This window comes from Heterocephalus glaber, unplaced genomic scaffold, assembly GCF_053883595.1.
Source record: "Heterocephalus glaber isolate CG9 unplaced genomic scaffold, H.glaber_assembly_v1.0 deba00001547, whole genome shotgun sequence".
Lineage (NCBI taxonomy): Eukaryota > Metazoa > Chordata > Mammalia > Rodentia > Bathyergidae > Heterocephalus > Heterocephalus glaber.
In genome coordinates this window covers 4,465,772-4,489,805 of record NW_028258340.1, presented here as the reverse complement: position 1 = coordinate 4,489,805, position 24,034 = coordinate 4,465,772, and the positions used below count along the sequence as shown (strand labels likewise).

Sequence of the window (24,034 nt, the reverse complement as noted above, 5' to 3'; positions counted from 1 at the left end):
TCAAATGATCTGATAAAATAAACAGGATGTGAGGGCTATCTGCTGCTGTTACCCCATTGATCGCCAGGGTTTATTCGGCTGATCTGGCTAGCCAGGCCTCACTGGTGTCCCCTCTCTTCCCACCTCACGATCCATGTGTCTCCCTCTCTCCACATGCATCCCTGCAGAAGCTCTAGGAGGAAGAGGACAACTACCCCCATGGAGGAGGATCTCTTCCTTGGTCAGGGGTATATGAGTAGCTGCGCTTCCCTGCTAGAAACACCAAACAAGCTCATAGGGTCAGGGATTTAGCTCAGCGGCACCGCGCCTGCCTCGCAAGCGCAAGGTCCTGAGTTCGATCCCGGGTACCGCAAAAAAAAAAAAAAAAAAAAAAAATTGAGGCAATAGGAGACTTACCTCTCCCAGATTTTATACCTTAATTTAATGCTTCAATTATTAAAATAATGCAACACACCAGAGTAACAAGAGACATACTAATAGGTGAAAAGAATAGATGATCTGGAAATATTCTATTAAAGTACATTTAACACATAATGAAGTAGGAATCACACATCAATAAGCAAAAAAGGAAAAAAGGACTAACTTGGAAAAGCATGAATATATATCCCCATCTAAAATAAACTATAACCCCAAATAAATACCAGACAGATCAGAAGCTTTCATAAAACAAATTAACCTCATTAACAAATTTTTTAAAAATGTCAAATCCTCACGTACAAGGATAACGAGGTTTACAGAAAAAAAGAGAAAAACATGAAAGAAAAAATTAAAATTTGACTTTAAAAAAAAGCTGTAAATTCAATACATACTAAAATATAAACAAAAAGCAAATATACCAATGAAAAAAATTTTAGGAAATATGTCAAAAGTTTTTTAAATTAACAAACCCTAAAAGCTGGGTATGGTGTCACTTAATCCCAGTATTTTCTGAGCCTGACACTGAGGATCACAAATTCGAGCCCAGCCTGGACAACTTAGCAAGACCCTGGTTCAAAATTTAAAAATTTAAAAATTTAAAAAGGGCTAAGGAGGGCATGGTAATTCAGTATGAAGGTCCTAAGTTCAATTCACAGTAAGTACCAAAAGGGGAAAAACTTCATAGAAGAGAAACCAGGAAAGAGCATCAACAAAATTCAAGGGAGGGTCAACAAATAAAAAGAAAATATTCACTCTAAGAAATTTGTGTAAAATAAAATTAGTGTGATGAGGCCGCGGATGTAGCTCTGCGGCACGGAGCCTGTCTGTAAAGCGCGAGGTCCTCATTTCGATTCCCGGTACCAAAAAGAAAATTACAATGGGACATCGGGTTTGTTTGTATATCTCCTACTAAGTGGACCCTTTATCGTGGATGGATTTGGGGAGTTTTTTTCAGGGGGGGTTAGGGTTAAGGTTAGCCCAAACTCCTGGGCTCACGTTATCCTCCTGCCTCAGCCTCACAAGTAACTGGAAGTACAGATTCACACCACTGAGGCTGGCTTCCGGTGGAATTTTAAATAACTGCGATATTTCTGGAGCAATGTGGTGCTATGAGGAAACATTTAGAAATTTGTACACATCCTCTCAAGGAACTCCATTTCTGGGCATGCAGCCCAAAGAAACAAATGAAAGTGGAAAAAAACTTAAATGTACCAATATGTTCTTTGTAGCATTATTGTTATTATTATTATTATTATTATTTTATTATTATTATTTTTTGGTACTGGGGATCGAACTCAGGTCCTTGCGCCTGCACAGAAGGCGGCGAAACCACTGAGCTAAATCCCCGGCCCTGTGGCATTATTATTATTATTATTATTATTATTATTATTATTATTATTGAAAAAACTAAATGAGGAAACCTAAACAGTAATAAAAAGAAGGTTTTAGAAATCATGGCACCTCTATGTACTATTATTAAGATGCCATTAGTGTGATGTTTTGGGGCTTTATGTAATAGTAAGAAAAATACATACTTAGGAAACGCAGTAATGTCAACTGTAAATAACAAAGGACTAACAATGGTTATATATACCACAATTATGTTTTTCAACATGCATATTTCTGCTTTAAAAACCATAACTATGCTTCTCGAAAAGACGGGGGGGGGGGCGAGGGGGACCAACCGCACAACATGGCAGCAGCGGTGGCAGCAGTGATGGAGCAGCAAGGTCAGGCCAAGGCCGGGCGAGGCGCCTGGGAGGCGGGAACCACTGGGTGGCCAGGAGGGCCAGAGGGCGTACTCCCCTCGGGAGGGCTTCCGGACTCGCCTGGCCCCGCGTGGGGGGTAGGGGGAGTGGACGCTGGCAGGGCTGTCCTGTGCAGCTCCTGAATCGGAATCAGCCCTGTGCTTCTGCTCACCCTTGAGGATCAGGGCCCCCTGGGCCAGAAGCCAGAGGCGGGGGCAGATCCCTAACACTCCTAGTCCACTGGAGGGCCCCTATGTCCCCAAAGAGCCTTCCTTCCGTTCCAGAGGAAATGTTGCACTTTTGATGATGATCCGGAAGCACTTTGACGCCGCAGCGGCAGGGGCGCTTTCACAGGAAGTAGCTCCAGCACAATCCACTGTGTCTGGCAATCTGGGAGGCACGTCCAGGTCGAGGGCTATTCTGTGAATCCAAGATCTCAGACTTCTCCAGACCGCTTTTGAGTTGCAATAGAAGTACTTTCGCATTTCTAAGACTCTTGAAAAGCAGCGGAAAAAACTTCCTCAGGTGCCGCAGCAGCAGCGAGACTTCCAGTACCACCCGGACGGCCCTCAGGTAAGATCCCCTAACAAACACAACCGCCCCGGGGGTTTGGAAGGGGCAGGGAACCTCAAGTGCCTAAAAAAAAAAAAACCCCTCATTTTGGTATTGGGGACTGAACCCTACAAGAGGAAAACTTTGTGGACCTTGTGTGGAGGTTTTTCTGGGGCTCATTTAGCCACTCAATTCTTCCTCCCCTGTCCCCTCAGGCCCAGGTGTGGTTGGAGCAGCCTCGCTGACCTGGGTCCTGTAGTTCGTGGAATCCGCAGTGCCTCTGTGCACGCCACGCACCCGTTTCTAAAAGATGGCTTCTCGACAGGGCAACTCCCACCACAACTGCAAAAAGAGTTCCCATTGCTCCAAGAACTCTAAATTTACAGCTAAAGCTGAGGGTGAAAGTAAAAATGAGGAACCAAAGAAATTCCAAAAAAAGAGGAATGGGCTTGAAGAGCAAGGCCCTTCAATGATCCACCAGGGCTTCCAGGGGAAAGAAAAGGGGAGGCGTGCCCTGAGTGCAAAACCGAGAGTGCAAAACGATCCTCCGATGCCAGCCAGGAACACCCCCTCTCATCCTCAGAAACAGTCAGCCCCAAAGATGAGCAGCTCAGCTGAAAAGGAAGTGGTTTTATCTCCTGGTACAATGCTCAATGAGAAGCCACTTGGCAAACAAAGGATAGTCTTGAGTGAAAATTGCACTTCACCCCTACAATTTCTGGATCTTGATGACTTCAAATCATTAATCCTAAAGCCGAATGAGAAGATGGCGCTCGAGCACCCTTCTTCAAGAAGCAATTGGCATGATATTGATGAGACTGCCACAGTCAGAGTCTCTCGGGAGGAGCCATCCTCAGAGCTCCTCCCAGTAGTTTCACTGCCTTCACCCCTCCAGGATGACTGTGGCATCCAACAGCCTAATTTGTACTATAGCCCTTGGAATGACTACACCAGCTCTTGGATCAGCAGTCTCAGGCATTCATCCCATTATCACATGGACCGTGGTGATAGCAGCACCACTACCACATTCCAGGCAGAGAGGGACAGCAAGAAGTTCGTGGGGGCTTATACCTACTCTGCAGTTCTCTCCCAAAATTTGCCCAGAAAGATGAAGGTGAAAGAAGATAGACCCCAGAATTCTGGATCATTTCCTTTCTCCAGAAATTTAGAAGCAACCTCAAAGGGGATAATCGATCAAGAGGAGATGCTGCAGTGGCCCGATGGGGCACATGCATCTGGCTTCCAGCCGAGCAGTCACCCGCGGTTACACCAAGCGAAGGGTTTCATTGACTCTCACTGTCACTTAGACCTGCTGTATTCCAAGTTATCTTTCCAAGGGACCTTTGCCAAATTCAGAAAAATTTATAGCAATTCCTTCCCTGAGACATTTCAGGGCTGCATCACTGATTTCTGTGACCCTCGTACCCTATATAATGGTCTATGGGAAGAGATATTGAAAGAAGATCTGGTCTGGGGGGCCTTTGGCTGTCACCCTCATTTTGCACGCCACTACAATGACTATCAAGAAAGAAATGTCTTGCGTGCCTTACAGCACCCAAAGGCTGTGGCATTTGGAGAAATGGGCTTGGATTATTCTTTTAAGTGCAGCACACCTATCCCGGAACAGTTCAGGATATTTGAGAGACAACTGAAGCTGGCTGTATCTCTCAAGCTGCCATTGTTGATCCACTGCCGAGATGCTGATGAAGATCTTCTGAGCATCATGAAGAAATATGTGCCCCCTGACTACAAGATCCACAGGCATTGCTTCACTGGCAGTTACCCCGTCATTGAGCCCCTGCTGAACCATTTCCCCAACCTGTCTGTGGGCTTCACAGCAATTCTAACTTACACTTCCTCCTGGCAGGTCCAAGAAGCTCTGAAAAAGATCCCACTGGAAAGAATTCTCGTTGAAACTGATGCTCCGTACTTTCTCCCACGGCAGGTTCCTAAAAGCCTCTGCAGGTATTCCCACCCGGGTCTGGCCCTGTATACAGTGCAAGAGATCGCCAGAATCAAAGATGAGCCAATTTCCCATATCTTAGCCACTCTGCATGAGAATACCTGTCGCCTCTACAATCTTTAATCCAAAAGGACACAGTCAGGAGTCTTCCAAAAAAGGGAGACCAGCAGCCTGACAAAATACAGACTGGATTTGAACACTGTCTGTGTCCCAGGTCAACAATACATTCAAGATTCCATGGAAACAGAAAAAAAGATATCTTCCTAAAAACCTCTTCATAAGACTTCTGCTTCTGGCTGGTAGGGTTGGGTACACTGTGATGGGAGGAGGACTTAAGGAGAACAGCCCTTGCTGTTATTAAGGTTCTACCTTCAGCCAAAATGCTAAATAGTAAATAAGAAAGAGTTCTCTGCAGCCTATTTTTGAGCAGTTGGTGACTAAAATCACTCTCCTGCTTTTTTTTTTTTTAAGTAATGTTAAACTTTAAAAGTGAGGTGATTTGCTCTGTTTATTCTCAAAGCATGTTACAGGAATTTAATAATTCAAACTTTTAATAATTCATACATTCAGTGGTTATTCAAGTTGTTTCTTATTTCTAAAGATAAAACTAGCATTTAATGTAAAGAGAAATTAATTTAGATAAATAAAAATTAGTTAATAGTTATGACATGGCAAGGAGGCCGTGGAGGCTCTTAAGAGCCAACCATAAAGGTTGAGTCTTTGCCACTGAGATGAGTCTTGAATCTGAACTCCTAACATTTGTGTAAATTAGTATATAATAATAGCGTCTGTTCAGTGAAACTGTTCTGGTTCTTAAAGTTCAAATGTTTAGCACTTAGAAATACTGTTCTTCAGAAGGACTTCGAAAGCATCTACAAGGACAGAAACTGAAGTACTTCAGCTGTCCACTTGGCAAACAGCAGTTCTCCCTGAGAATATGACTCACGTTTTGGAAAAACATTTGAGCTGTGAAATTTAACTTTGTAAGCCAAAGCACACACCTAAATCCGAAGTCAGATGATGAGGCATGCATGTCATTTTAAAAAGGCAAAATCTGACTCTTGAGAACTGAATCCCTGGAAATCGAGTACTACAGACTTCTCTGGTTTCCTCTGTATTCATTTAGCTGGACCCAGAAAAATCAGCTGGCTCCTCACCGTTTAGTTCTCAATTCAGAAGTCACCTCCACAGAGAAGCCCTCTCTCTCTTTGGCCACCAATCTGGGAGATAAAAGACCTACTGACTCTGTTCTGTTTTGATCTTAGCACTTAGCCTATGCCAGAGTTACTGTTGTTAACTTATTTGTCTGTTCACTGGCTATCTTCCCACTACTAGGTTGTAAATTTACAAGCTTGTCAGCCTTATTCAGCACTTAATCGTTGATGTTAGACTAGTGCCTAAAACACAACAGGCAGCAAAAGATTTCTTGAATTCCTATGACTTCATTAATACTTGAGAGGTTAATAACAATATTAGGAGAGAGGGCAGTATTAGGAAGGAAATAGAGAAATAAGCCATCATGTTTCCAACACCCCTCTACTTCAAAAGCCAAGGCAAAGATTAAAGGCATGCTATTTATATATATTATTGTTAGGTGTCATACATAATGAAAAGAAAGTCAATCCTTACTAGGAAATTGACAGTTCGTATTTTCTATAAATAAAACTAAGTTTATCATAGATTTCCCCTTTGTTGAAAATAAAGTCTTTTGATAAAAAAGAAAGTTTAGATGTAAAAAAAAAAAGCCGTAATCCTTCATTTTCCTTTAGTAGAATGGAAGTTGTTACTGCAGAGAACATTTTGATGATAGTTTTCAAGACAAACCTGGAAACACTAAGCCAGTGTTTTAAGATAAGCTTTTTCTATGTAATACCCCTTTGAAACAAACATTGCTTAAAGTGTGTCCCACAACACACAGGTGCCCTGAGCTTGTTTTAAACAATGGTAGAAAACAGGGCTCCATACACACATTTTAGGCAAGTACTAACTTGTACAAAGTTTTGCAAGTTTTTTTTCTTAATTATAGGATCGCACATGTCCTTTGATACACCAGTAACACTATAAGGACCCCAAAAGATGTTTCTCAGTTACTGATGAAATAGTAGGGGGAATACCAGCATAGAAAATGCCGTCTCACTCACTCCTGATTATAATGCCCTGACCACATTTTGCAGTGGCATTTAACTGTGCCTACCAAAATGGCATTGCCAGGTAGACATTTCAAAGATGAGTGTGAATTAAACAGTTGCATTTAGGGCAGGGGATGTGGCTCAGTGGTAGAGTACTTGCCAAGAATATGCTAGGCCTTGAATTTGATCCCCGGCATAACACACACACAAGCAGAAAAAAACCTTGCAATTATAAGTACACATTCAACAAGATAAATAGGATCTACACATACAATGAAAGTACTTTTCCTTTCAAAACAAAAACTTTTTATATAGGAAAAATACTTTTCTAGCCTGCTCTACATATTTTATGGCAAATGTTTGTACTACACATACTGCACTGTCTCTAACATGCAGGAGAATACCTTGCCATAATTTAACTTTCTTTAGAAATGGGAAGAAGCAATGTCGTCCCATCTGCGTGGCTTAAATCAAAACTCACAGGCCCAGGGATCTAGCTCAGTGGTTCCGCTACCTGCCTCACAAGCACAAGGTCCCGAGTTCGATCCCTGGTGCAAAAAAAAAAAGTCACAATCTTCATTTACTTATTCCATGAATAGGGCAAAGAACACTTCACCTATTCATGTTACTAACAAAAAAAGAAAACTTGAAATGCAAATATGCAAGATTTGAGGCACTTTGTAAATAGTTTTCTCCTTAAGTGATAGATAGTCCATTGAAACTTATTAGAATTATTAGCATTTATCTGTTTGTGTGCCCCTTGGTGTGTCAACTTTCTTATTATCAAAGAGCCATGAAGTCAGCTGGTGATCTAGAAATTCAATTTGCCATTAGTGGTCCTGAGGCCACTAGTTAGAATCAGTCACCAGGTCTCTCAAGGCCATTTCATTACCAGCCTCCCTGAACCTCAGCAGTCCTTTCAGAAGACATCAATATTTTGCTTCATCCGCCACCTGCCTCTCAAGCGCAAGGTCCCAAGTTCGATCCCCGGTACCCAAAAAAAAAAAAAAATTTTTTTTTGCTTCACTTAATTTAGAAAGGTAAGACTGAGTATAGGTCACTGATAGAGTGCACACTTAGCATGTAGAAAGCTCTGGGTTCCATTCCCAAGCACTTAAAAAAAAAGGCAGCTGTTTCTGCCTTTAAAGTTCAAAAGTTTATCTTGCCGGGCATGGTGGCACACGCCTGTAATCCCAGCACTCGGGAGGGTGAGGCAGGAGAACTGCCACGAGTTTAAGGCCAGCCTGTGATACATAGTGACTTCAAGGCCAGCCTATATAGCCAGACTCTGTTTTAAAAAAAAAAAAAAAATTCTTGTCTTGAGACAAGGATTTTATTTTCGCAGTTTGTCTTTATTCATATTTAACTTCAAAATTTGTACCTGCTTAATGCAGAATTTTTGACACACTTAAAAAGAAAGAAGGGGGGAATAGCACATAATTCATCCACTTAGAGAAAATCACTTTAACATTTGGAGTAGCACTTAGGCAATTTTCTCCAACATTTCCATAGTTATTGACCAATTCCAGCATTGTATTCCTTGAGTCAATTTTGCTAATTAATATTTACTACAGCATTCACAAATAGCATAAGCTGGTATATGTTTTACTTCTGAATGTCATTTACATACATTAATTTCTGTACTTTTGTTTTTCTAAACTACTAAGGTGCATTTGTTAATTCTGTTGTTTGCTTTAAATAATCAACTTTGAGACTGCTTCTGCTTAATTCAGATCTATTCTGTATACTGATTTATAAGCTTGAGCTTTTAAAGTTATTTTTTTTCTTTCTGCTTTATTGTAATGTCTTAAGCAAAACATTAGTTTACTTTTAATTTGGGGGGAAGGAAACCATTTAATACCATAAATTTGTATGATTTAACTCTGCTGAATACGTAGAATTTTTATCTTGATAAGAGTTTAATTTTCTTCCTATAAAATTAATACATATGCATTACAAAAATATGTAAATGGTAACATAATGAAGTGTGGGATATTTCTATTATCTAGAACCCACTGCTGGTATCTTCCCTTTATATAATTCGATCATACAGCTATGTCAAATGCTTTTAAATAACTCATGTTTTTGTAATTATAAAACTCATACTTAAAAGAAGATTTATATGCCATGAAAATCTCACTAAAAACCAATATAAAATGTTAATGTTCTAGTGTATTTTTACTTATGGGCCTTTTTTCAAGTTAAAAATACAAAACTTGTATGTTTATTCATCAGCAGAGTTAAATGAAGAACATTTACAGGTTTGTCCTCCTGACTAAGAGATAGTTTAACTGTATGCTTTGTAATTTTTAATTTTTAGAGTCAGTTTTAATTCCAAAAATTATTTACTGAAACGCACCTGAATAAAGTAACATGTTTTTCTCTGTCCTTATTTTGCATTTAAGGTACCTTTTATTATTGTTGATAATTCTTTTATCTTTCAATAAATACTTAAAATGTTTACATTTTGTTTTGAATTTCATTTATATTTCATAATTACTATATGTTTCATTCCACTGCTCACCACTAGTCCTTTTATTTCATGACTTTCCCATGGTTGAACTGCTTAATTTGCTTTTTTTCTTAATTAGCTGGAATATACCTTCAAGCATTTTTCTCAGGAAAACTATGTGGATGGCATGGTTATGATAAATTACATAACTGAGATCATCTTTCTACTGTTTTCACTAATGAATAAACACATTGCCTGAGACTAGAATTTCTGGGTCACAAACCTGTTCCTCTAAAAGTTTGTGCTTTGTCTCCTGGCATCTAATACAGTACTGCAACTTCTCCTTGCGGGTGGGGAGGCTTCACTACTTTCTCTATGAGAATATTTGGTACTGTCTTTGCTTTAACCTTAAAATTAATAACAAAATTTGCCGGGACATGAATTATTATTGGTCTGCTTCTTTGTTTGGTTTTTCTCTATTGCAGAGTAAATATTCATTTTACATATCTACATTTTTGGTCTCAAAGGTTGATTGTTTTTATTGTTTTCTTATTATATGTTTAATTGATGCAGCTGCTTTTAATCTAACCTCTGATAACTTCAAGAATAACTCTGCATTCTAGCGCTCCATCCTCTGTCCAACCTTAAACTCTTTTTTTTGTTGTTTTGTTTTGTTTTTTTGAGACAGGTCCTGCTGTGTAGTTCAGGCTGACCTTGAACTCACTATGTAGCCCAGGCTCGCCTCAAACTCCCTGCCTCAGCCTCCAAGTGCTGGGACTACAGGCGAGCAAGGTTTAAACTCTTGCTCTTACATATGATTTTTTTCCTTTATTTTTGTGAGGCCTTCTCAAGTTTGCCTTCCCCGTCACTCATCCCATGCTCCCCAGTTTTAGGGTATTTTTCCATATAATGCATGCTGCTTTACTCATATTTCTTCATCAGCAAGCTCTCTTTGCTTTTTTGCCTAAAGCCTCACTGAGCGATATTTTTAATTATTTATTCTCTTGTTCTATTTTCTCCTTCCAGCTTTCACTTCACAGGTTTTGCTTTCACTGCTTATTTTGTATTACATATTTCCTTTTACTCAACAGAAAACACAAAGCACATTGTTAGCAGAAATACTCATTTCCTAAAGAAAACATACTTTTGAAGTAAGTATTTTTCTTCCTTTGCCTCTTGAACACTGTGCTGTTCACTTATGTTGCAGTCTTTTCAGAAACCTTATGCTGAGTTTCTTTATTCATTCTTGCAAAAAGAGCAGTCTATCCAGGATGATTTTCTCCCAAAATAGAGTAGGTGGGTCCCTTTCCACTCCATTTTACCATCCACCCTAATGTTCTCAGATTCTTCCTCTTAGTAGGAAGCTGAGAGATATAAATTCATATATAGCATGATACCACACTTCCTAGAAAAGCAGGGGAGGCGCTGAGGCAATGAGTACTCCCCAGCAGGAAACTTTTACATTTTTCCAAATACACATTTCATAAATTGACCTGACCTCCGCTCCAAGAACAATGGCCAGTCCTTTGTGTGCCTGCTTCGATCTTGCTTCCTAGGCCTTCTTGTGGCACTCTAAAGCCATCAACAGTTGGGAAAGAAAGCCGAGTAAAAGCCCCTGCAGGTTGTCCTAAACACCCAATTCAATTCTTTTCACTTTCTTAGGAAGTAAATTGCAAGTTGGTTTGGGTATATTTCTTCAATATGACCCATCTACAGTATACCAAGTGGAATTTCTAAGGTTGCAGCATGAAGATGAAACCCTACCTGACCACCAGCACTTAGTTGGTTTCTTCATATCAGAAAAGTTTGCAAGGGCCGGATTTAGCTCGGTGGCACAGTGCCTGCCTGGTAAGTGTAAGGTCCTGAGTTCAATTCCCCATACCAAAAAAAATGGGCCAGGGATGTAGCTTAGCGGCACAGTGCCTGCCTGGCAAGCGTAAGGTCCTGAGTTCGATCACTGGGACCAAAAAAGGGGGCCAGGTGTCAGCGCCTGCCTATCGAGCATAAGGTCCTGAGTTCGATTCCCCATTTCCAGAAAATGGGCCCAGGGATATAGCTCAGTGGCATAGCACATGCCTATCAAGCATAAGGTCCTGAGTTCGATTCCGGGGACCAAAAAAAGGGGTCAGGGATGTCAGCACCTGCCTATCGAGCATAAGGTCCTGAGTTTGATTCCTAGTACAAAAAAAAAAAGGGCCAGGGATGTAGCTCAGCGGCACAGTACATGCCTATCAAACATAAGGTCCTGAGTTGGATTCCCCGTACCAAAAAAAAAAAAAAAAAGGGCCGGGGAAGTAGCTCAGAGGCACAGCGCCTGCCTGGCGAGCTTGAGGTCCTGAGTTCCATCCCCAGTACCAAAAAAAAAGTTTGCAGTCATTTTAATTGGGATTGTGGAGGTAGGAAAACATTTAAATACCAATGCCAGGGCCAGGGATTTAGCTCAGTGGTTTCACCGCCTGCTGCGCAAGCGCAAGGACCCCAGTTCAATCCCGGTACAAAAAAAAAAAAACCAATGCCCAAGGGAAGGGACGTAGCTCAGTGGCGCCACACCTGGCAAGCGCAAGGTCCTGAGTTTGATCCCCAGTATAGAAAAATAAATAAATAGCAATGCCCAAGTTATAATCTCCAAATTCTCATTTTTTTCTCAGTTCATTTTTTGATGAATTTATGTACCTACGGATCCTGTGTTTAAATAGGCTTATTTTAAGAAAACTCAAATAATGCAAACCTGAATCTCATTTAGCTTGTTGAACTAAACAACAGTCAATAAAGTTAAATAAATGAATGGCAAAAAGGACATATTATACAAATGTGATTTCCAAAGAATTTTTTGTATAAAAATATCAATCTATTTATAATTTATGCTTCAATTTTCATGACTAAATCTATGGTTTAAAATGAAATGCACCTGTATGGGTATCATTAAGCATTCATGAAATTATTTTTACTTGTGTGCTTCATTTTAAGATACAATTTTATGATGCACAAAAGAGGAAAGGGAAGTGGCTAGAATGCTAGAATATTCTGCTTGTACCTTTATCACTATATAACTGGTGCAAAGCAAACCCTTTGTTCACTGGTTAACCTTTCAACAAAAATTAGAAAGTCAACACTTGCTAACCACAGGATACTACAGCACTATTTAAAGGATTAAGAAAATTATGTATATATAACAGATTTGGAGATAAAATGAAGGTATAAAAATACTGAATATATAAATCAATGTAGGATGCAAAGCTGGAAGCTTAAAAATACTGTCAAAAACATATCTAAAATAGTCTTTTCACATCTTTATGGAGTCTATTGAGCCAGGCAATGAAAAATATACTTGAAAAATATCAAGTAATACTTGATATTACTAAGAGAAGAAGTTCAGAGCCACTGTTTAAAAATCAGACTTCCTAGAAAAAATGATACTAGGACTAGAAGGAGGCCATGTTTCGCAATGTTAATCACAGTGCCAGTGATGGAGTTTCAAAACACTGGACTTCTATTAAAGAAAACTGATCTATTCAATGAGATACAAAAGAAAAATAGCACCTGCCATATAAAAGATTTTATTTATATATGTGTACATTCTATGTACATACTTGTTCCTTTATCCTTTGTAATGTTTTCCTTTAATATATAATATGTTTTACATGTACAGTAAGTGCTCGACTCATGAATGAGTTCTGTTCCGGGAGAACATTTGTAAGTTGGATTTGTTCATAAATCTTATACGCCTTTAAGACACATAGACAATGTATATTGCTTTGTGCTTCCTAGAAGTTCCCAACACATCACCACTGCTTTTCCTCTTGCTCCTCCACATCCTGGGCTCTGAGCACTGTACTGCTGTACATGATCACACTGTACAGTAAGCACACAGCAGCACAACTGTGACAATGACTGGCAGACACATGAGCTTCTTACTTCCACAATTTGTTCCCATCTACCAATTTTCCTAATGCGAGGTCCATTCATATCTGTGAAAGTCTGCAACTCAAATGTTTTAAGTCAGGGACTTACTGTACATAAAAATCACAAAGAATAACATGAGAACTAAGGCAAAAACGCTGCATGCCATCATTTGGGGGTATTACATATTTTTAAAAGGCTTGGTTCTGTAGGCATGGGAGTGCAAACCTTTAATCACAGCACTCTGGAGGCTGAGGCAGGAGGATCACCACAAGTTCAAGGTCAGCTGGACTACATAGAGACTTTGTCTCAAAAAAATGAAAAAAAAAGGCTAAATTCCACCCAAATCATAAGAAAAATGCTTTTATACAATGCCCTTTATGTTCTCTAATCTAAAGAATTTATTCTATAATCCTAGTAATTACCCAATAAACTAGACCCCCAGTATATGGGGACTATCTATTGTCCTAAAGTATATTACTGCCCACAAGTACATCAACAACCAAGGTCACAAAATGGATATTTGATTCTGAAAAATTTCTTCACTAAAACAAAATAATACAAACCAGCCCAGTGACAGAAAACCTGCTAAATTCAAAGATATTTGTGGTGGAGAGCTACATCGCTCAGTAACACAGTCTCTCCAGCTACAAGGATTGTACAGTCAAGTAAAGGGCAGTCATCCCCTCTCTCCAACATCTCCCCATTCCTGACATCCTACAATAAAACCTTGCTCCCTCAATTATTTATACCTCTGATAATATAATTATTCATACCTACAAAAGTGACATGTGTCCCTGGAGAGTCCTCTTTAGGAAACAAACTATTACCACACTAAACAGCACAATGAATGTCTTAGTCATGTGTTTGAATAGAGGCCCATAATTAAAATAAGTAGAAGGATATGGGCAATTTTAACAATTTAAAATCCCTGGAAGAGGTTAGAAGAATATTTTTAAAAATATAACTAACATGTTTAAAAATAAAGGAATATTGATCCATAGGACTAAAAAAAACCCTTCAAATTTTCCATGGTAGACTATTATGTAAACTTCCTGCACTTGGTTTATATACATATTATCATGTATTATTTGAAGCTGTGCTCTCAAATATTAAATTGCAAACAGTAAGGCAGATTCTAGAGAGAACACACTGTAGGGTTCCATTCATATGAAGTGCAAGAAAGAGCAAAACTAAGCCATAGTGAACCAAGTCAGAATAATGGGAGGGCTGAATGAGAGGGCAAAGGGGGAATGTTCTGAGGTGACAGAGATGTCCTGTATGACATCTGGAGTGATGGTCACACCAATATATCCATTAATCACAACTTGTTGAACTGTATGTTAAAACAGGTGCATTTTATTATATGTCATTCAGACATTTTATTGTATGTCATGAATTCATTTTATTGTATGTCGTCATTCAAACTTGATTTAAAACTTAGTTTAGGGCCAGGGATTTAGCTCAGTGGTGCCACGCCTGCCTCGCAAGCGCAAGGTCCTGAGTTCAATTTCAGGTACAAAAAAAACCAAAACAAAACAGTAAAATCCTGAAGGAATACATGTATTCTGTATCCTGACTGCTGTGGTTGTTACATTAATCCATACATGTGATCAAATTCAATATAAGTGAAAAACTAAAAGAGGGTGAATGCATGCAAAAACTGGTGAAATCCAAATTCTATTTGCAGTTAATAGTTTTATAGCAATGTCAATTTCCTGGTTTTGATAATATACTACGGTTATATGAGATGTTATTACTGACTGGAAAAAAGGGTACACAAGAACTCTGTACTATTTTTGTAACTTGTTTTTTTTTTGGTACCGGCCATCAAACTCAGGACCTTGCACTTACGAGGCAGGCGGCGGATCCACTGAGCTACATCCCTGGCCTTTTGTAACTTCTTTTGAGTCCAAAATTATTTCAAAAATATTTTTTTTGGCCAGGGATGTAGCTCAGCGGCACGGCACCCACCTGGCAAGTGCAAGGCCCTGAGTACGATTCCCAGTACCAAAAAATATATATATTCTTTAAAAAAGGAAAGAAGATAGATTTTAAAGTCAATATTTGTACTATCAACCACCATCAGCACTACAAATGGATGTGCTTATCACAGGGCAGAATCCTGCAAAGACAAAAATCAAAGAAGATAAATAATTTTTAAATGTTTCAAATCAGCCCGTAGCTGATTTGAATTCAGAAGGGGGAAATGTATAAATAACCATGCTTCTGTAGATCAAAAATTTAGGACAAAATATGAATCAGTCTAAAATTTAAGTCAGCAAATCAAATAGTGATTCTTAGTGCCTAACTTGTGAACTAAAATGTTACAAATGACAGGGATTTTATGTTCAATAAAAGAAAAATCAGAGTGCACAGAGGATGACAATGTGAAGAGGCAGCAAAACACCAAACAGAGGATATTGAATTTGAGGCTAGAATTTGCCAATCCAGGGCAACAAAGACAGACCCTTCGCAAAAAAAAACCCAAAATACAAAATAAAACAAAACACAAAGCTGTCAGCAAGGGGGGCAGAGATCGCCCAGCCAGGAGAGAGGCCTCAGGAGAAACCAGCCCTGCTTATCTCTAGACCTTAGACCCCCAGCCTCCAAAATTATGAGAAAAATAAATTTCTGTTGTTTAAGCCACCCAAGCTGTAGTATTTTCTTATGGTAAAATATTACAAACTAATATATTAAGCTATGATTTATATACCATAAAACATACCTTATAAGCTTTCTGTAAATTTATAGTTGTATAATGATCACCATAATCTGGAATATGCCTAAAAACAAAAGCTCCATCTCACAATGTTAGCCCTCAGCAACTAAGGATTTGCTTTTTAATATACTTCCTTTTCTAAGATTTCATACAGATGGACTCATGCAATGTGAAGTCTTCTGTGTACTTTCACATAGCATATTTTTGAGGACCATCCATGTTTCAACACACATCAGTACTTTGTCTTTATTGCTGAATAGTTTCCATTATGTAGATATATTATTTTATCCATTATGAATGGATATTAGGGTTCTTCCCTGGCTTGAGATATTATGAATAATGCTGCTTTAAAAATCCACATCCAAGTTTCTGTGTGAACACATTTTAATTTCTCTTAGATGTGTAGAAGTGGAATTACTCGCTCATATAGTCAGTATATATTTACTATCTGAGAAGCTGCCCGTCTTTCCTAACAGGAATATATGAAGGTTCCATTTGTTCCTGATCCTTGTCAATACTTGGTACTGTCAGACTTCTTAAATTACAGCCATTCTAATTATGGGTATATTGGTATCTACTAAAGTTTTATCTCAAAAAGAGTATTTTTAACTTTGGGCTAATGAGAATAAGACAGGCTTATTGTTTTTTGTTTTTTTTTTAAGTTTAGGCCTACAAAGAGGGCCTTAAAATTTTGTCTAGTAGCTAAACTCTAGGTTTTAAAAAAAGGACAAACTCTTCTTTAGTAAAAGTCTCATAAATCTCGTTCTTTTAATTTTAAAACATTTATTCCAGACTTCAGGACTGTATTAAATGACTTTTGAATTTCAAAAGAAGATTAAAGAACCCCATATTGTATAATGAACTGGAAAATTGTCACTTTAACATAAGGTTAAAGATTATAATTTTATGTTTTAGTAATAAATCCAGGATACATAACTGTGAATTTGGACATAACATATTTGATTTCAAGCAAGCCTGGTTTCTTCTCTAAAACTAAACAGCTACATATTTATATAATTGTGATGCAAAACATGGGATGAAAATGGCCATATACTGCAGTTAAAACTGTGTTACAATTATATACATTGGTATCTTTTATAAAGTAGTTCTAACAGAAGTCAGATAATTTGAACATTGCCTATGAAAACTTGTCCATTTGAAACTTGAGGTATAATATGACACATTTTCCAGTTATTTTAAAAAACTTAATTTAATTATACTTTATTTTTATATACTCTATTCTTACAACATTCCAATTGGCAGTATTTTTCTTTACTCGTCATGTGAAATTCTAACATGCTTGATTACTTCTTAATCTCCCTGCATGACAATTAAAAATTTGGGCTGGTACTGCTCGAGAAAGAAAGCCCAAGAGATGGCCTGGCACTTATCAGCTGGCCTTCCTGCTTCAAGCTGGCCTTGGTGTTGTCCTGTTGAACATGAAAAATTTCAGAGATCACCAACATCAAATAAGGCCATTCTTTGGCTGTGACGGATAAAGAAAAACTCAAGCCCACTCCATAATCACATCTGAACACAGACAAAAAAAGAATGTTATCCAAGCCACAAAATTCCAAACATCCCCCTTCTCCTGGTTCATAGTAGTGATGGCTGCTTTGCTCTCAGTTCTAGCACTTAATTCACCTAATCTGTTCTTTCTATAAATGAGCTTTCTTAAGATACCCAACCTGACTTCGTGACAGCACACAGTCCAGAACAAAGCCCTGCTTCCTTAAGCCCTCCTCAAAATTACCCAACACAAACCCAAATTCTACCGTAGTAAGTCTTTTCTAGCACCTGCTCAGGGTGTGTGTTTTCCCTCACTGCAGTGAATAAAAAACCAATTTGTTAGGGCCAGGGATTTAGCTCAGTGGTTCTGCCACCTGCCTTGCAAGTGCAAGGATCTGAGTTTGATCCCCGGTACCAAAAAAAAAAACAAAAAACAATTTGTTCAATTAAAAAAAAAAATCAAGGCGACCCAAGACATCAAATTATTTTTATATTGTTCAAGGCATACAGATTCATACAATACTACATAAATAATCAGCTCATTACAAACTCAATGTCAATTAATGCAAAGTTATTAAAATTCTGATTCTGTGGCCAGTAGTTTTGATAATTATTATATTTATATTTACAATAGATGGAAAAAATGAAATTCGTTAAATGCATGCATACCCCCATAAGATCAACCTTTATCCTGGCACTTACTATAATAGAATCATTTGTGAAAGAGCAAACAAATTAGGTTAACTACCAGCCATTGACAAATGAAATGAGAGCTAATTGTAGAATCTATGTAAATGGTGCTTAACACCCAGATAAAAGTCATAAAAACATTATTTGGGTATTTCTAAATATTGTGACTTTCTATAAAAGGAGCTAACCACAGGATCATGTATGACAGCAACTATAGCATTTCATAAACTGCTAAGTGCGACATTTTAAATTAACAAGAAAGTGGTGAGGGCCTGGTATAATCAGAAAGAGCTCCGGGCCATGGGATCCAGCTTCTAGGCTCAGTTCTAAGATGAACAAACTAAATTAACTTGAATCAAGACATAAACATAGACCGAGAGAGGCAAAAGGGTTTTAGAGATCAGCTAGCCATGCCCTGCCCTACATAAAGTCATAGAAACTGAGGGTCAGAGAGGGAAAGCAACTAAAACACAATTACCTAGATAGTTAATGACCAACCATGACCAGAACCAGTGTGTCCAACACCCGACCTCAGTCCCTGGCCCCTGCTCTACTTCTTGAGAAGAAATGATTCATCATTTATACAGTGAAGACAGTCATCTGTGTTTGTTTCTTCCTGGTGAAGGTACTAGGGTGATGATGGAATAACTGATGTGACTTGGACAATCTTCGTGATCTGTGTTCAAAACTCATTATGGAGTGGTCTTGTTTTTGTCTTGGTCTATCACTAGCCTTCTGCTGGCAGGTACAACATCAGACCAACCCCCCCTTCCCCCTGATAGGGGTTTAAACAAGTAGGGCTGTGTTTTCAGTAGGAGCATTGCTGGCATTTTAGGTGGAACAATCTTTCCAGTGTAGAGTTGCCTTCACCTTGCAGGATACAGGATGCATTTGGTCCCCAGGTACTCAATGGCAGCAGCACCTCCTGGGAAGGGCTGGCCCCAAGGTTAGGTGGTATCAAACATCAAAACTAATGCCAAAAAAAACCAAGAACCCAAAAACCTAAAGGACAAGTAATGATGAGAACAGTATTACTGAATTTTCCTTTTGCCCCAGGTTCTAATATGGTTCACATGGTTACTGATCCTGTCCTTAAAATATTGGTATTTTGTTCGTCATGAATTGCTTGCATTTTAATATGGTCTACTAAAATATTATCTAGTTTGGTTGCTAAATTTCAGGGCACCATTTAAATATAGCATCCAAGGCAAGTGCCTCCCTCGCCTTACCCTAGTCACTGTGACAACCCACATTATTTCCAAATGCATCTCAGACTGAGAACTTCTGAAATCACAGGCAGTTCTTCTCATACAAGTTCAGAGAGGCATCCTGAGCCTGAAATAGTGGCTGCATGATGCCAACATGGACCTAGGTTCCATTAATCCCTGCTGTCCTCACAAAAAGGCTGCCAGGCCCAAAGAATTATGTTCTAATTCCAAACAAGAAAATGTAGGGACAGTAAGAGGTAGGAAAACTGTACTAGTTGAGCCTGACTCTTTTCATTACAGAAGCAGTAACTGTCCCAGAAGCCCCACCCAATAAGCCCTAATGCATATGTCATTGCCAGAAGTGAGTTGCACAGCCAGCCCCAGCTATAAGAAGCCTGGGAGATGAATGCTTTTAAGAGGGCATGTTAATGGGGGGAAAGAAAGATCACAAGTTTGAAGTTAGCCTCTGCTATATAGCAGGTCCAAGCCCAGCACTGACTACATAGCAAGACCCTGTCTCAATGAAACAAAAAACCAAACAGGGCATGGTGCTCATCTATAATCCCAGTACTTCGGAGGCTGAGGCAGTAGGATAGCTGCGAGTTTGAGGCCACCTTGGGCTACATAGTGAGTTCAAGCCCAGCCTGAACTACACAGTGAGATGTTTATGAGCCTGCTGTTGTCATATAGGTAGGTTTTCAAGCTAGGAATATACTTTCCTTAATAGGTGCTATTCAAATTTTATATTTCCTCCAGAGTTAGTTTCATTAATTTGTCTTCCAAGGTACTTCTTAGAAGTTGTCAAATTTATTTCAAAAACGATTTTTGTAATATGCTTCCTATATCCTTTTAAATTCTGTAAAATCTGTGGTAATGTCTCCTAGATCTTAATATTGTAATTTAAAAAATGTATGATACTGTGTAACAGGAAGAAAAGGTCTAAAAGAGCAGGGGAATTGGGAGGGGTAGGGGAAGGGAAAAAAGGGAAAGGAAAAAATATGAGAAGAGGAAAAAAATGGAAACAAGGTCTTTGCAAATAGGGAAGGGTGGAGGAGGTGAAGGGAGGGCAAGGGAAGGGGAAAAAAAAATAAGAACCAAGAGACTCATGTAATACTGCAAGATCCCAATGATGAATGTAACTGTATTTTATACCCAAAATGTACCAATAAAGTTAATGGGGAAAAAAATAAATAAGTAAATAAAAAATAAAAAAAATAAATAAAATCTAGGGCCAGGAATTTAGTTCCATGGTTCCGTCACCTGCCTCACAAGCACTAGGTCCTGAGTTCGATCCCTGGTACCAAAAAAATACAATAAAATAAAATCTAATTTTCAGTCTGTACAAATGAAGGGGAAGCCAGGTGTGGTGGTGCACACCTGTAATCTCAAAACCTGAAAGGCAGAGGCAGGAGTACTGAAAGTTAAAGGCCCAACCTGGACTACAGAGTTTGTTTTTTGTTTGTTTGTTTTCTGTTTTTTATTAAATTCTTTTATTGGTACATTGTAGGTATACAACACAATTACATTTCTCATTGGGAATTGTACCTTTACATAATGCATCTTGGTTCTTATTTTTTCCCCATTCCTAGCCCTCCCTTCACGCCCTCCACCCTTCCCTATTTACAAAGACTTTATTTCCATTTTTTCCATTTCTCATCATTTTTCCTTTCCCTTCTTTCCTTTCCCCTGCCCCTCCCGCTACCCCTACCCCTTTGGACCTTTTCTTCCTATTTTGCATTATCGATTATTCATTCTAATCATTGGTACATTTTAGGTATACAATATAATGACATTCATCATTGGAAATTTGCACCTTTACATAGTCTCTCTTGGTTCTTATTTTTCACCCTTGGACTACAGAGTTTGAGGCCAGCCTGGACTATATAGAAAAACCTTGTCTCAGGAGGAAAAATAAAAAAGGCAAAAAGGCACAGGGCAGGGGGGTTCGGTAGTGGAGGAAATGAAAAAGAAAAAAAGAAAAGAAAATGAAGGAGAAATAACAAGTAAGTAGTGTCCACCATGGGGACCATGCAGGGTTACAAATGCCGGCTCTTTCTGATGGCACATAGCATTTTCTCCACTGGTAATGTGACGGTCTACCTAAGCAGAGCATTTTGATGATCACTTTTTTATAATTAAGGATAAAAACTGGAATGTCATCCTAGGTTCAGTTCTATAGAAGCACAAGCTGAAATGAATTAAGGCACAGCTGATTTATTAAGGTCCCACTTTGGAGAGAAACTTGTAAGAGTGAAAGAGACAGCCAGAGGAAAGGGAAATGAAACAAGGGAAGATGCAGTCTCAGGTCCGGACTTGACCTGATGCACACGGGACTGGGGAGAAAAAATCATAGCAGAGTTGTCCATCTTGAGGCAAGGAAGCTAAACTTCCTACCCTTGTTAAATCACTCAGTCACTGGCTGCCTACTCTTGGAAGAGAGGGTCCAACGTCACTTCCCAGGAGTCTCTGGGAGCTGCAATTCCCAGCAGCCAAGAGCAAATCTCCAGAGTGTTACAGGTCTGAGCATGCGTCAAAACATTTGCAGCTGGGGGATGGGAACATGGCCGGTAAGAGGGATCTGCACCACAACGCCTACTACAGATACTAATTTTAATTCACTCTCCAAAGAATTGCTTTTATTTTCACTTTGTGTGGTGACAGTATAACCCTAGATATATTGCTAGGATTAACAGCTACTGGAAAAACTGCCAATTAGTTGAAAGTATCTCGTTTTTAAGAAAAATGATTAACAGGCGTTGACTTGTTTTGTTTAACCGCTAATGGAGAAAGCGCTTTATAATTTGCTCTGGGTATTAACTAGGATCTAGTCTGTAGTTCACAATCTCATCAGGACACATAAATATTTCATAGTCTTAGGGTCTCATTTAAACCTCAATAAATATTTAATTGAAGTTGACCAACAAAATAAGCGAAAGAATTATGTTGCCTTTAGTTAGATCTGAAATGAGCAAGCTCTTCATTTTCTCAAGCAGTCTGAAGCTAAAGTTATTTCAACTTCATGAAATATTCTACATAATTTTATAAGTAATTAAAGGCCTGCAAAATAAGCTTAAAAGGCACATATTAAATATTGAGGAAAACATGAAATAAAATGAACTTTTAACTTTAAATGCAAGTGAATGGTTCAATAAACTGTGGCCTAAGTTACTTAATTCAGTAATGAATTAGTTAAAATACTGTCAAAACTCTCCTTTGGACATCAGAGGTTAAAAAAATTAATAAATCTTTCCTTGGCCCTTACAAAATAAATATCCTACAAAATTGTGACTAACAAATAACCATGCATAATCACCCCAAGTAGGTCAACCCACAAATTGTTTTTGAGTTCTAGCTCCACCACTGAGCCAGGTACTGAAAATAATAAAAAATAAATCAAAAGGAGAGAAAGAGAAATACTGGCCCATGTTGAAAGTAGAGATGGTTTCTCAGGAAAGGAACTCTCTCTGTGGTATGTTAGATCTCTATATTGTATTAGAACTCAGCTTCAAAAAAAGTGTGTGCTGTAACAATTACATGGGGATATGTCACTTCTACTATATTTGAGGACATTTTAACTAGAATCAAAGTATTGCCAACCAATCAAGTGTTAATAAATATTTAAAATTTAAAACACACACACCTGGTAAACTTAGACTACTATGATTTGAATTCTATATCTAGTCTTGAATTCTTTTTTAATTGCAGGGTCTAAAATAATCTAGTAACAGGTTCTTTTGTATAAGAGAACATGAGGTTATAACATAGGGCTGTCTTAACACAGTCTTCCCATATGGCTACCTTACGGGAAATAGCTGGTAATCTTGGGTTTCTTTCCCTTTGATCTTAGTCCCTTTTTTAAAATACTCAAGACCTGGGCCAGGGATTTAGCTCAGTGGTTCCACCGCCTGCCTCACAAGCGCAAGGTCCTTTCGATCCCCGGTACCAAAAAAAAAAAAAGTAAATAAATAAAATACTCAAGATCTGCTCAGCCCACGTGCTAGCAGCGCCTTCATGCTGGGCACCACCACTCTCCTCTCCTCTCCCAGCGAGGTATCAGCGGCTGCCCTAGCCAAGCTCCCCACCCCCACCCGGCTGTCCCATCACCGCTATCTAGTCAGCTCACTGATATTCCCACTGGTCACAGGAGACAGATGAGAAATTTGATGCACACTGGGTGACATACTTCAACAAGCCAGACACAGATGCCAGGGAATTGCTTAAAGGGATGAACACGGTTGCTGGCTACGATCTGCTTCCAGAACCCAAAATCACTGATGCTGCTTAGTGGGCATGCAGACGGTTAAATGATTTTGCTAGTGCTGTTCGGATCCTAGAGGTGGTTAAAGACAAAGCAAGACCTCATAAGGAAATCTACCCCTATGTCATTGAGGAACTGAAAGGAACTCTGAATGAACTGGGAATCTCCACTCCAGAGGAGCTGGGCCTTGCTTGACAAAGTGTAACCCACAGAGGGCTTCCCTCTCAAGGATTTCTTGACAGTGCCACTTGATTGTGAACAATCACCTGGAAATGCTGATGATAACATATTACATTATTTGAACAAGTTTACCTTTACTGAGTACCAAGCCATGTGATAGTAACCTGGACTTTAATAAATAGGAAACAAGTATGAACCAAAAAAAATAAAATAAAATAAAATAAAGATGCTCAAGACCCATGGATGTATCATAGTGGTAGAGCCCTTGTCTACCTGCTAGAGACCCCGGATTTCATCACTAGACTG

At 38.8% G+C, this 24,034-nt stretch overlaps 1 protein-coding gene and 1 pseudogene across 6 annotated transcripts in view; one reads left to right on the top strand and one right to left on the bottom strand.

Annotated features, from left to right (window-relative positions):
• The window catches only part of Efhc2 (EF-hand domain containing 2), a 261,879-nt gene that overhangs the window by 146,396 nt on the left and 91,449 nt on the right, over positions 1-24,034 (bottom strand). The window lies entirely within an intron of this gene.
• LOC110347058 (3'-5' RNA nuclease TATDN2 pseudogene) lies at positions 2,555-9,213 on the top strand (annotated as a pseudogene). Its single transcript, XR_015442425.1, has 2 exons — positions 2,555-2,738; positions 2,933-9,213. The product of XR_015442425.1 is annotated as a 3'-5' RNA nuclease TATDN2 pseudogene (transcript).